Below are 14,039 nucleotides of genomic sequence, written 5' to 3'. Positions count from 1 at the left end.
TCAACATTAGAATTTAGTACCACTTGTTTGGGTAAGGAAAGAAAGAAAAAATAAAATCTTTCATAATTAATATTAACTAATAATCATTACTTAGTAATTAACGAAAGGAACAAATGTCATAAAGTCGCGTGTAATTTAAGGATAAATAATAACAATAAAAATCTGGAGCTACAATTGAATCACTTGTTTTCCAAGGAACACGAGTCCAAATTAATAGCAAAATTACGATAATAAACAAAAAAATATTTTCATTAAAATTTTCTTAAAGACAACAACTTTAATAAACGTATTTACGAGTACCTAACCTAACAGACAGTTAACATATTTTTCAATCTGTAAATCAGTCAGTTAAACAAACATAATAAATATAGCATACTCGTAGGTGACCATTATTAGTTTCGATTGAGATCATTACTTGCAAATCAGTTAAAAAAGGAAAGACTGGGCCAGTCTAAAAGCAATGTTAACCTATTAAATAATAAAAAAAACTTACTTTTGTCTACGAAAATAGGCTTTCAAGACTTTTAAAGCTTCTAAATCGAAACTCGAGAATTCTCGAGCTCCGGTTATTTTTTTCTCGTCTCGAATGAAGCCAAATTTCTCGAGTTTTCTCGAGTTCGAGAAAGCTCGAGCAGAAACCCTAATTATACTTAATCTCAATTATAAATATTCCTACCGTTTTAGGTTTTATTTTTTGTAAAGTATTGTACATACAATAATATTTTAATTTCTTGAAATCAAATTTAGATGTAAGAATCAGCTATATCTAAGTAAGTATATTTTTCTGTGTGTATGGTACGCTAAGTCCTGTGATAAAATAATTTTGCACCCAATGTTTTTACTATCGTCACTGGTGGCATGAGAACCGAACATCTTGAATTGCGATCCGAATCGAACAATGCATAATTTAAATTTCACGCTTGATGGTTGTAAATATTAACGATAGCCTGAACTAAGTATTGTGGATAACTTAAACGATGGGTGCATAAGCCATATAATAAGTTAGCCATAGCCACGCTAAATTATCGTGGCACATGACATGGTAGCAAACTAGTAATCTAACAGTAATTAGTACGTATTGTATGTATTTAATGTACACCACCGCACTGGTGCAGATCGCGTTGTCTTAGTACCAAAATTTAGTATTTAGTTTATTAAGTTCCCGACTGAACCAAAATATAGTATGTTATGTTGTGTTACGATCACCGAGAAATAAAAAGAAACGAAACTACTTCAGCAGTTTTATTTCACACCTTCCTCTTACGTAAAGACGCCAGGGAGCGCCGGCGTCAACCATACTGAGCACCTAATTAAAGTTGTGATATCTGGAAAAATCGCGACGGAATTACTTAAAGACCAATTAAAACTTAGTCTCCGCACAAAAACCTAGAATACCGTAATGGTCTTTATTTTACCGAATATGGTGTGGATAAAGACTGCGGCTTAATAACCAGTGGGTAGGTGTAGTTTGTGCGAGCGTGCAGGAAGCTCGAATGGTCGAATTTGCATTTATGTCATTAGGACGCATCCGCTAGGCCGGCAGAGGGAGCGTCGGTCGGCTCTCGCAAGCTCAACGGTCGTGTCAAACTAACGTTCGTTGCACCCGGCGTGATGTAATCGCGCTATCTGTTGATTGATACCTCGTCGGCCGGCATTACAGGCTCAATTACTGAAAATGGGACTATTACAGCTCGTGACCAAATGACTAATGATGAAGCGGGAATGTGCCGATTGCTAATAGTTTCCTAGTAATTTCATGAAATTAAAAAGCCTACTACTGAGTTTAAAGACGTCAGTTTATTGTGATATTTTTATCCCACTTTATGTCTTAAAATAAGATTTTTCGGGCTGTAAAATAGCCACTATCGGTAGATATGACCTCATTCGTATTTTGCTTGTTTTGAGACTGTGCAACTCAGCCTTACAACGGGAGGTAAGGCTGAGTTGCACAGTCTTACTTTAACTTTAACAGACGTGAAAATTTTGTCAAACTCCTTACAAAAAGCACCGGTTATTGTTATAGTTACGTTTAAAGTAAGATGGTGCAATCCAGCCTAAGAAAATGATATTGCATTTAGAGTCTGCATTAAAAATGTCCATGTTACTCAATCTTTTGATGGAAGCTGTAGGATGCAGCCTTAATAATGTAATAGAGCTCTCAACCGCTAAAGCTCAAGCCATGAATAAAGAACTGGCGAATGTGGGTCGCATGGCATCGCATGCATGTGATTCTGCAGCAGGCATGCTTGCGCTGGCCGCTGGGACCAACTCGATTATACCACCTAAAGGCAAATGAATTCGATTATAAAGACATCTATTTTTAAACAGCTGTCGAAGAAAGTTGTTGATATATTTTTTAAAGTAGAGAAGTATGTAATTTTATTTTATTTTGATTTAAATGGGTATACTCTCGCTTTCCACGAAAGTTTAATTTGTGGGTTGCGAATTAAATTTAACAGTAGGTAAACATGATTTAAATCGTATTTTGTTTTTTAAATACGAAAAAAACGTCTCAAAAATTTTTTGAAATTTTATTTTGTCTTATCTGAATCCAGTTTATTGCTTTAGGTGTGCCATGTCACTTTATTGTTAAAGAGACAGCCTCATTTATTGCCTGCAATTGATGTCAATTTAAATAAAGCAGCCTCACAGTTAAAGTGAATGCAAAATGCGCTGCGAGAACGTATGGCTCCAATAACAATTGACACACCAGTTAGGTGTGTTATTGTACAGTTCACAGCACATCTACTTAACACAAAATGACAAAATATTCAGTTGAAAATCCATTGCGAAAATAGCTATTTTGTGGCAGGTTGATGTGCTGTCGACTGTACATTTATGTAAATTACCTTTTCCAGCTTCCCATACGCTGCGTGTTGGCTGTCGCTGTCGCCCGCAGCAGTGACAGGTTAAATGGACGTTATTATCTAAACTAATCTGATCAAACGTATGTGGCTATAATTCTATAATAACGAACCGTTTTCAAATTCAGTTGTCTAGCGACAGTAGGTAGGTGCAATATCCTCAAGCAACGGGTAAGTATCCAATTTACTTATTTAATGTATTAATTTAAGCGATATTTCCTTACGAAGGTTAAACTTATGTGAATTCTATTTACTTACCTACTTAATAAAATATCATATCCCATATCATCTTCATTTCCGTTACTTTGTAATGACTGGAACTATAAAACCAAGTAAGTTACCATCCGAGTAGAAGCGTATAAACGCGGCATTTGCAAATATGATATGGTAATATCGAATGAGCATAAACAGTAACCGTCAAAGGATCTCTATATAAATTACCATCTAAGAATAGTAATCATCTATGCGTCCCGCCGCCTTCCGTACGGAATCACAGCCTGCATAATAAGACGATCAAATTTCCAGTAAGTGGTGAGCTGACTCTATGCATTAAGATGCGGCTGCCCGTCCAAAACTCAGCTCGAATTACCCGAACTTAGTACGGAAATTCTATGAAAACATTGTTAGTGTGACTGTGAAATCAGTCTTTCCCAGAACTACGGACGCGCTGCCGATTTCTCTTAAATCTATTTTGGGCACTTTAATGGGATTTTTATTTCAACGGAATCCATTCTTCAGCTATAAAATCCTTGGCATGTATAGATTAGCAGTTAATATCGTGTAGGGTGACATAATTAATGGATAATTAATTTCGTATCATTGGTGTTCTCATGGAAATTTGTAAAAGATCATAAGTTAACGAACACCTTGTGTGAACAGGTACTCGTAAACTTTCTTCGTAACTTGATAGATAAGAAGCACTTTACTTCTGGGTTATCTACTTCATGTCTGTTGCGTGAACTTGCCGACGATTGAATTCGTTCCCCAAACGAGACTTCACTCGAAGTAATTAAAACAATGGCTCGTCCCAAAAGTTTGAAACAAGCGCAAAACATAATACGGATTTATCAAAACGATCCATTGTTTTGGGTAAATTGAAGGAAGCGCATTTGAGATAAACTGGTTTTATTTTAGCGTGAATGAGGCATGTTCCAAAGAGACACTTTACTGTTTTGAAGTTCCACAAAAGGGGCGGGCGGTATCTGAAAAGCTTTCAGAACAAGTAGCGTTTGAGAGTCCGCCTTACTCTTTGTCTTTCCGTTTCATTTCTTGTAATCGCTATTGTTCCTTATCGCCGCGCTGGTTATCGCCGGGAGCACCAATTTATAGTTATTATACGGGCCCGGGGTACTGCATTATCGTGCTGCGCCTTCGTTTGGTCGCCGATAATGCTCCCGATAGGATTGGAGGTTGCGCAACTTCACACACGTATAGAATATAGATAAACCCTCGAAGTTATGGCTTGAAACTGAACACTTAACCACTTACAAACGCGGCCTGTTTCAAGGAATTATTTATTTTATCGTTAATTCTCTCCGCTGAAAAGCGAACAAAGGGGAATTGTTTATACTTAAGAGGAAGGAAAGACTAGCCTGTCTTAATACCCGTGGCAATTCCTCCGTAACATGATCGGCTGTCCAACCCGTCGAGCATAATCCCGGTATAATCCAACATCGTAATGATCAATGCTCATTGCAACCGACAACGGTGCACTGTTTCAGTGGCTAAAACGTTACTTACAGTTATTACATTACAGTTATGAACCTTATTGAACTCTGCTTTCGGTTCAGTGAATATGAATCGATCGAAAGTTCTTCAATATACTGAGCTGTATCAAATTGAACCGGCATTATATTTCCCAAGTTTCTAACGTTGAGTAGATTAGAAAATTTCGTGAAGCTCTATTTTCACGCGAAAAAAAAACAGTAACCGGATGGACTTCCTCGGCAAAACAGCGCGGTTTTTATACCGCCCGCCCTACGTTAATTAGATTAATATCGTATAACATGGCAACACTCTATCACTATGTAGGTTTTTCACAACGCTAGCTCTTTTGCGTGGGTCGTTCACCTGACTGCAGCTGGCAATTCTCACATTGCTCTAGTACAGGTACAGTTTTTCTTCGGCTAGTCGTGTGCTTCATAAAACCTCTTATATTTCCCTCGAATCATAATGGAGGGGTGAATAGGGGTTAAGTTGAGTCATTAGCGCGTGCAAGGGACGAAGTGACTGCACTCGCCACGGCAGTCGGCTAATAGGAACACTTAGTGCAACCCTTGCTTTGTAACTAAGAACGAACTAGTTCTTGGTGCGTACTTACTTCTCGATTTTATAGCATAGTTATTTACTGGTAATTCCAACAAAGTAAGGAGTACGAATCACTAAAAGAGGGACAAATAGGAGAAATGTAGAGTCATTAGCTTGTGCGAGAGGTTGGAGTAGCTGCGTCCTTGTGCTCTGGTAATAGGAACACTTAGTAGCCCCTCTTTGTAACTAAGCAAGACGAAGGGAGGTTTAACGTGCATGCTGCTTTTTACATCATCGCCGTTTTTAGGTTTAAGTCGCCTCACGACACGTAACAATTACTTACTATTTTGTAACTTTATGATAAGAGTGTAGAAAATAAGAAAATGGAATGCTTTTTAGCTACTAACCTACATAAATTTTTGCACATGCAAGAGGCAGGTAACACGTGCACGCGTATTTATTATTGAATATTCATACCACAATGAAATTAAATAAATTAAATTAAAAAAATGAACACAGACACTATCTGAGCTTATCTCTTATGGTGGTGCATGCAAGACAAACCAGTGCTCTGTTATTAATATTTTTATGATAAGGACAAATCAATTGTAAAAAATAATGTTGATTAATGCGCTGCACTTTCTGTATTATCGGTCTTAATAGATAATAATTAGATAGGGGACTAATTTTAATTGTATATCTACAAGGGTATCTTGAAATCAAGTGTTTACGTTATTATAGTTATTAGTTAGCACTAAATGGCAACTCTGGAACTGTTAGGTAACCGCCTAACTAGGCAGCTCAGACATAGAAGCTGCTACAATAGTTTAAGCTAAGGATTAGAGTTAACAGTTTCTGAGGGTCCACCCGTGTCGCATAGCTAATCCTAGCATCCAGCTTACAGAAATCTTCACAAAAACTTTAGCTTTGACTGAGATAGAACTAGAACCGCATTCTGACCAAAGTAAGTTACTGTCTCTAGGTATTTCTGATACAGTTGTCGCTACGTTTTGATCTGTTAATACTGGGCTCTGCCTGCGGTTTTGCCCGCGTTTCTATAAATTACAGTATTATTTGCGCTATCCTAAAAAGTGTCAACAAGTACACCATACAATAGTTTGAAGGAGAAATAGACATCGAATCAATTCATCAAATTTTGAGATTACTTGATTTCGTATTGATAGTTTGGTAGTTACATGCGCTTACTATCGCTGGCTTTCAGATGCGAGTCTAATGGCTCGCTCATCAGTCCCATCACGTTGCACTAACATAGAGTCGTGTATCTGCCGGGTGTCCGTATGGCTCGTACGTGTTTCATATACATAGGTAAATACTATGTTTGTCTATGGACGTTTACGTTGGAGGCACAAGGTAAGTTTGATGCAAAAGTTCATAGTTATTAAAATTAACAGATTCATTTAGACTTAGAGCTATCGATCAAGAGACAATAATAAAACTCAGAAGACGTCGCATAATACAGCCAAAAAATATAATGTTACTGGTAAGCGTGTTATTACAACTATACGAGGGTGATATTATAAATAATAAATAAGCACTACAGTCTAAAATAATTACTTCAATTTTTTTATGTTGTAATTGTTAATTTTAATTAAGACTTAAAGTATAGTGACATATCAGCTAATTACAAATTAATTAATTTGATTAATTAACATGAAAGGCTTCAGCTGCGCCGCGGGTGGCAAAAAATAATTTTAACGTATTGAAGTGACATTTTTTTTTATAAAAACGAAACAAGTAGTGAGTCTGTATTGCTTAAAAAAGTCAGGCTTTCCACACAGGTAGAGTCTACCTATCACATCTTTATTGTGAAAAAGTATAGCATTAATGAATAGATAAAATCTATAGTAGTAATTAGCTACATTCCTGCAGCGTTGGTCCTCAATTATGACGAGCGAAGCATGCACATGCGCCCGCACACGTTGACGGAACATTTTGAACGCACGGGACTTGTTTTAATGTTTCCAGTAAACCTCTTATCGCCACTAAATTCTTTTAGTAAGAGTGTTAATTTTTATGTGTTAAGTTTAATAGATCACATATCTGTGTCAAGACCACAAGGTGCTTAACAGGTGATAAATTAGAGTGACTCACGTCTCTTAATCAATAAAAAAATAATTTACCTCCGAATAAACCCTTCAAGCCCTGCGAATCGAGACACAAAGATAATCAATTGTTTCGAGATCCTAAGCGACTGCTTGAGGATTCATGGGTTAAACCTCTAGATAACGAATGAGGAAGATGAGTGTAATTATTTTATAATGTAAAAAGATCAAACATAAAATATAAAAAATATTAGTAAAAGAATTTTTTCGATATCTCAAAAACTGAATTTTCTATGGGCATTCAAAGTTGGATGTTTTAAAAATCAACTCGCACTTGACCGTTTAGCGCGTGACGTCACACCGCCCGTTACCTCCGCCGGGATGGTATTGCTCCTTCGAGCGCTCATAGACTCGTGCAGTCATTTCGAGTTTTATAGAATTATGGAGAAAAAAATACCATGCAGATATTGTATAATAACCCTTTTATACTAATACAATGGTTAGTGCCCCAGAAAAATACTTTTAAAGCTAAGAAAAGTTGAGAAATACATAAATGGTGTAAGTTAACGAAAAGGGAGAAAGCGTTATCTACAAAAACCAGTCGATATTATTGCAAAGATCATTTTAATGCGAGTACCTACCTAAAGACAAAACACCTACCATTGTATATTTTTCATTACAAATTTTTTATAAAGTATTTTAGTGACATTTTATTTGAAACAGTGGACAAAAAATAAGAGAAACAAAACACGAGGTACGCACGCAGATGGGTTACTTAAACTAAATTGAATACTAAAAACTCTCTACCTACTTTATCCCTTGTTATTGACTATGTTTTATGGTGGTAAAATAATGTTGTCGCTTCATCGAGTTATCGATAAAAATCTATACGAACAAAATGTATTTACACATGACATACTTCTTATTCTTGTGACAATCCGCCTGTGGAAGTCAAAGAGATAATAATACTCTAGAATAGAGTTATCGTCATCATCATCGTCATCTCAGCCACAGGACGTCCACTGCTGAACATAGCCTCCTTCAATAACTTCCACATAATATCGCACAGTTGGTAGAGGCCTGCATCCAGCGCCTCCCTGCTATCTTTATCAGGTCGTCGGTCCACCTTGTGGGTGGACGTCCCACGCTGTGTTTTCCGGTACGTGGTCTCCACTCCAGAACCTTTCTGCCTGGGGCAGAGCTGCGGCAGGTTATACAGAAAACTATGGAAGGAGTATAACTTGCCACTATGCTTGACGTTCGTGGAATATGAGAAGAAGGCCTTCTATTCGATCGAAACTTGGGCAGTGCTGCAGTCTCTCCAGCGGTGCCATATTAATTATCGCTACCGTTGCTGACGATATTGTGGTCATGGCACTCATGGCAGAGTTGCTGGAAGACCTCGGCACAATGCTCAAAGTCCTTAATCGAATATATCGGAACAGGTAGGCATTCGGATGAATACGAACAAAATGAAGCTTATGTCGAACTGCGCCCTACTCAGTTTCGTTTCGGAGCTTGATTCTCGAGATTGTTGACAAATAAAGTCACTGACATAGCCTGACGGATTAGCAAGCTGAAATGGCAATGGGCAGCTAGGGCACGTAGCGTAGTACGCCGAATAGAGTTATCTGCAATAGAAATAAAGACGAGAGATACGAAGATTCAAGTAGAACAGAAAAAGAAAGACGTAACAGACTCAAACTATAAAAATCAGGAAAAACGTTGACGACCCTCGATAGAGTTAGAAACCAGTTTTAACTGTGACAAAACTGACTGTACCTTACTTGCGATTCATGATCGTTCACTGATTCCATAGAAAGTTACAAAGTTTATACCTACTAATAACTTTTTAAAGTGAACAAAAAAATCATCAAGCCCGATGGACTGATCTTTGTGTCAGATGGTTATGGTGGTAGTACTACTGACACATATATTTTTATACTGCCTATACAAGGCAGTTCAAATTTTAGCTGAGATCCAACTTGCACAACAGTTTTGGTTTCCTCCAATAGCACGCTACTTCGGTACAAGCGGGATCTTCACTACGTCTATACATATAACCTTAAAACCAATTAATGCCATTGTATGTTTGCATTCTTCATTGCTTGCTGCAAAACCTCCGTATTCCAGATTTTCCAATTTATTCGTTATCTTCAGCACAAACAAATGTACAATGATATGCCGTAGCTCTAACTTTGTGTTCAGGTGTAACTCTTGTTTTTATTGTACACTGCGGATATAGTATTTTCAAATGAACTTACCCTACGAGTATTACATTATCAGTGGCGGCGTAGCATGGGTTGGTACCCGGGGCGATCCCCCCCCCCCCCGTCACAAGTCCTATGGCACCCCCTGGTACCCCCCAGGATTTTGGTCGATTCGAAGATTGAAAGACAATCACACCCCCCACACCCCCGTATCATGACATAGACCGCAGATTTGCCATGCAGATATGCCAGTGAGTACTAATCTGCGCCACTTGTGTCACCCCCTGATGCTTGGCACCCGGGGCGGACCGGCCCCACCGCCCCCCCCCTTACGCCGCTACTGTACATTATGTCCATAATTCGATAGTTGGATAGTTAGTAGTCTATAACACGACTGGACGTGATCGTCCAACTCTGTAAAAATAAAATATTAAGACTTAACGTTGCTAAATTATTGATGGGTATTATTTTTTATCGATAACCCACAGCAATCTGACTGACAGCACTAGTACTTTTACTTTTAAACTAGATATAACTTTTATAATCTACGTCAAATACTACAAAAAGCGTAAATACTAAATACTCAATTATTTATTGCATCCATAATAATAGGTTCACTTACCTTGCAAGTTTTAGCCCTTGGATTTCTGCAATAATAAAGGTACTTTGCATGTTTTCTGAAAGTATCCACAACCATAAGTAAATCTACTTTCGTAAGATTATGTGGTTGGCATCAGATACGGTTAATATAAATAAAAAATGTATCGAAATGAACGAAAATAAGTTTACAGAGCGCAGCTAGCACCCGCGCCGCCCGTCCGTCGTTGCCCAACGAGCGGTGTGACGTCACCGCCCGTATTCCAGGGGTGCTATCAGTTTTCGCGCGTTCCCATATTGATTTGCTTATAAAATATTCAATTTTCGTGATATCAACAAAATTTTTTCACAGTTAGTCTTATTTTAGCTTAAAGTTTTTGTTAGGGCTGAAAAAGGGGAATAAATTTTGATTTACATCTTCCTCATTAGTGATTTTCCCTGTGTTTTTCCATGAAAATCGAACCCAGAAACTGCCAAAAACCACCGGGCTGAAGCTTGAAGAAACGGGTTTTCCCACATGTTTCTTAACATTTGCGGCAGCGTTACAAATTGATTTAATTTTCGATGAAAATAAACTCCGGCTGGTTTTTGAGTTCTATCTGTATTCTTACAATTGAAATGTCTGGAAATTAATTATCCACCTGAAAAAATGCCGGCTACTTATCCCGCAATTGAGTACTGAATCCACCTCCCCTCTAACCGACCTTGTCCTCTGGAGCCCTCTAACCGCTGAAATAAGAGTCATTCAAAATTAAATATGATAGCTAAAGTCGTTAACTGTAATTTTCCTACCATGTATAAAATATTTTATTGCTAGTATCTACTTGTTTTCCTTTCATGTCACAACCAATAACTAAAATTGAAATCCAATAATAAAACTAACGTCAACTACAGCTCGCGTTCATAAAATCTATCGAATAAAAACTTTTCTTTCTGAAGCAAATAAGATATAACATTTTATTGATCAAAGAGTATAACCGGATAACTCGCCGTCTATAGTTTGTTCAACAGAAAGTTATCTTCCAATACGATTTTCGTTTCATATTTTTATATTGTTATTGGAGATCAGGAAAGTTAGGCAGTTTTCTTATTATCGCTAAAAGGGTTTTTGCGTTTATAAATCAACTGTTATCAAAAGTACCTAGGTAAGTAAGGATTACCCTTTCTTGGTTAATAATATTCTCATATTGAAAAGAGTTTGGTAACAAGAGTAGGTAGGTACATTGTATGTAACTTTACTCTTATTGGATTTAACTATAATTGTAATTCAAGTAGTTGCTGATGTGTAGTAGCAAGTTAGCAACGCCCTTCTTCCCATAATCCTAGCATATTTTTAATTATTAGGTAACATCTAGGTTCCTACTAATGACAAACCAAGACCATTATCACTTCTCGTTAACAAAAAAGTTAAATAGCAACAAAACTAAAAAGCAATAGACCCCAACTGTTAGTTTTCGTATATCTAAACCTACCGTAACACTGCCACTGTCGTCATTTGTAGTAATGATATTATTAGAGAATGACAATGATATCATTCAGATAACGAAGTTTCCGAAGTAAGAAAAGCTTTTGAAAAAACAACAGCATTTTGTCATGATTAACTCCTGTGCCGCAAAGATGACCGTAAAAAAGAGGGCACCCAGTCCCTCGTTGAGTGTACCGATATTTATTTATATTTATTATCAACATCGCAAGGTAATTGCCTATAAATTTGAACAGGTGTTTACGTCGGGAACTCCAGATAAAGATGCGCTATAAGCGGAAATAAGAATAGAAAGTTTTAAGTTGCTCTACGTTTATCACTGAGTACCCTACCAGTGGCATCGCAGTGGCTATTAGATGGATAAAAGTCTTAAAAGTTTTAAGAGTGGATGATGAGGTGATGAGACAGCTGCAGCTGTTTTCGGGCGATTCATTAACATCCTGTAGTTTAAAAATCAAATATTACCAGTTTACCAAATTTTAAAGTTAAAATCTGAACTAAATAGAGTGGCAGTATGGTAGCTGTGTATGGCTTCCTAAATGAAAGTTGTAGTTGCAATTTGGAGGGAAAATGGTCAATTACCACAGATACTGAGCAAACTCTATGAGAGAGAAGATAAGTCTACATCTTGAATCAATATCGTTAGAAGAATTCGGGGAGCAAATGATAAAAATGCAAATTATCAATTTTTATATTCATGTAACGTTTCGAAAACGGAAGAGACGTCTGTATCACACAAAATATTCGAGATTTAAACTTATTTTAGAGGTCTATCAAGCCCGCTTCCTGTGCGCACCGTGACGAGACTTTTAAATGTTTGTTGTACTTTATTTTTGTTTGTGTTGAAGCTTATTAAATTTTCAGGAGCTATTGGCTTTGTTATTGAGTAATTGTGAGCCAGTGCGTGGGAGGGCGAGAGGTTGTAAGACAAGTGGGAGTCAGCCAAGATAACTTTAGCTACTTATTGCTTGATGAAGCCCTTGTTTTGATTGCTTTACAATTTGTTTGCGAATCTAAGTTCAAGTTAAATCTTCTTAGCCAATAAGTAAGTAATTTAATGCCTTGTCTAGACATGAAACGCCTTTATTTTTAAAAGGCACCTCCCAAATAATTAAGTCGATTGCTGTAATGACCGAAACTTGACCGTACCTATTAAACATTTTTGTTTAGTAACTTGACGGCGAAGTTTCGATCGATATCAATTACCTACTTAGTTTATTAAATGTTGCTATTTTAGGGCCGGCTCCAAGGTTTGTTGAGCTGTGCGAGTAATTGAAAGCTGTCCAATAACGTTCGTGGCAAATTCAATCAATCAGAGATCATAGATATGGACAGCGCTGTAATGAAATATTAATTTACATTTAGGGGTGGGCAAATGTATTAGTACTGATTTCATTACCTAAAGTACCATATCCAATTATTAGATAGATAGACAATAATTTGAAACCTACAGCGTAGATTACGTTCTGTAATCCAGTTTAATTCACTATCTATTTTATTTTTTCCTACCATTTATTGCAAATGTAATGTTTAAATTTAATGATACTAAGGTTGGGATATTTATTCACATGTTTGATCATCATAAAATAAATTATTCTTTATCTAAGTTTAAAGTTTTCCTTTTATGATGACTGAAGCGAAAATAAGACTAGTTTGAAGTAGGTACTTACTTAAACTAAGATTTTCTACGTTCAAAATATTATACTATTTTCTTTGTCAAAGCAATATTTTACCGAAGGCTATTGAAACCCAATGGTAGCTGGACTAGATAGGTAGTAGTACCTACCAAATGTTCCAATTCAAAAAAATTAAGGCAGAGTTGCACCACCTTATTTTAACCGCAACAATAACAATAATCGGTGCTTTTTGTATGGAGTTTGACAGATTTATGACGTTAAAGTTAAAATAAGGTGGCAACTCAGCCTAAGACGCTTCTTAATAACATTTCAGTTGTCTTGGTACAACAATCTTGGTAATAATATCCCAAATATCGAATACCTAAACTTCCAACACAAAGCTTGAAACAATTGTCATTTGTATTCCCACATCATGGTTTACATCCCACCTGATCGCGAGCACATCCCGGCTGATATAGATTATGTGTTGCGTACTGTGGAGGGCTTAACAGAAGCGGCTTCCTCCAATAATAGTTATCTTTTGATCGGTGACTTCAATCTACCATGTATCTCGTGGACCAATGATACACCACTACACATAACCACGGGTTGCACCGAGGTACAGAACGCTGCTGTGAGACTAACTGAGACATTGAGTTTTGCAGGACTAAAACAGTATAACAATGTTACAAATTATGCTAACAACACCCTAGATTTGGCATTCTGTAATCTCCCCTTGGAAGTCACTCAATGTAATTCGCCCATAACAAACCTAGACCGTGCTCACCCGGCCTTAATCATCGAAATACTTGATCTTTCAGTGCAACCCCTTGTTGAAGCATCTATGTCAAAATATTTGTTTCACAGGGGTGATTATGACAAAATGAATGAATTATTCCGTGGCGTTGACTGGCGGTCCCGTTTGGTCTCTGGCTCAGCTGATGAATCTTGCGAAGAAT

The sequence above is a fragment of the Ostrinia nubilalis genome, chromosome 2 (genome assembly GCF_963855985.1).
Source record: "Ostrinia nubilalis chromosome 2, ilOstNubi1.1, whole genome shotgun sequence".
NCBI classification, from domain to species: domain Eukaryota; kingdom Metazoa; phylum Arthropoda; class Insecta; order Lepidoptera; family Crambidae; genus Ostrinia; species Ostrinia nubilalis.
This window is presented reverse-complemented; position numbering follows the sequence as displayed.